We start from the raw sequence: 1350 nt of genomic DNA on the forward strand, positions 1-1350 counted from the left end.
GAGGGAGAGAGCAGAACGCAGTGGACACTTGCAGTAACTGGCATACAGGTAATTTTACACTATTCTTGTTAACTTTTTTATAAATTTGAACTTATTTCTAAATTAAAAGTTTAAAATTAAATAAAAGAATGTAACCAATGTGCACCATCTCCAGAGTGCCGGGGTGAAGCCCCAGCGCTGCAGACTGAATGGTGATACGTAGGGGAGAATCCAGGCAGGGCAGGTCGTCCTCAGCAAAAGGACAAGAAGCAGGCTCTTTTCACAAGATGGCGCTGAAAGCGGAGAAGGAAGCTCCTGCCCCTCCCAAAGCCGAAGCCAAAGCAAAGGCATTGAAGGCCAAGAAGGCAGTGCTAAAAGGCATCCACAGCCACAAAAAAAAGATCCATACATCACCCACCTTCCGGCGGCTAAAGACTGAGGCTCCGGAGCCCAAATATCCTTGGAAGAGCACCCCCAGGAGAAACAAGCTTGATCACTATGCCATCATCAAGTTCCCCCTGACCACTGAGTACGCCATGAAGAAGATAGAAGACAACACACTTGTGTTCGTTGTGGATGTCAAAGCCAACACGCACCAGCTCAAACAGGCTGTGAAGAAGCTTTATGACATTGATGTGGCCAAGGTCAACACCCTGATCAGGCCTGATGGTGAGAAGAAGGCATATGTTCGACTGGCTCCTGATTATGATGCTTTGGATGCTGCCAACAAAATTGGGATCATCTAAACCAAGTCCAGCTGGCTAATTCCAAATATATAACTTTTCACCATAAAAAAAAAAGAAAGAAAGAAAGAAAGACAAGAAACAGACATCCGTGTGAAGAATAATTTAGTTAGCCCTCGAAAACTGCCATGGGTGCTCTCACAACCTTACCCAGGGCAGGAGTCCTGGGGTTTCCAAGGCCATCCTGATTTCAAAAAGTTCCCTCTCCCACCCTGTTGATACCTTCAGACAGGCCAGCTGGGAGTCCCAAGGCAGAGATCGAAAAATGCATTTGCCATAGTTTGGGCACGTGGCCAAATGGCCCCTCTGGCCCTGTCCTCCCCTCTGCCCTACATGAGAGGGTCAGAGCTGCTCTTGTGGACTCAAGACCTGGAGCCAGGCTTGGCTTGGGCCATTGCAGCCATCCCTGGGGGCTCAGGACGCACATTGGCAGTGCCACCCACCAGCGTGTTGTTGAGCAGACAGCCCAGAGTCTGAGGACCCTTGTGGGAAGTGAAGCCCCAGGCAGGCCCAGGCCCCTTGATTTCGTTCCTCCTTCCTCCGGTGCTGGGCCTAATCACTCGTGGTCAGTGGGAAGCCTGCAGAGGGAGGGACGAGATTGGCCCCTCCAATCCCTGCCTGCTGGGTC

The 1350-nt window shown here is 50.5% G+C and overlaps 1 pseudogene; it reads left to right on the top strand.

The window, feature by feature from the left end:
• The first annotated feature begins 266 nt into the window (after positions 1-266).
• On the top strand, positions 267-725 carry LOC100955262 (annotated as a pseudogene).
• Positions 726-1350: the final 625 nt, after the last annotated feature.

The sequence above is a fragment of the Otolemur garnettii genome, unplaced genomic scaffold (assembly GCF_000181295.1).
Source record: "Otolemur garnettii isolate 467f Iridium unplaced genomic scaffold, OtoGar3 scaffold00101, whole genome shotgun sequence".
Taxonomy (NCBI): Eukaryota; Metazoa; Chordata; class Mammalia; order Primates; family Galagidae; genus Otolemur; species Otolemur garnettii.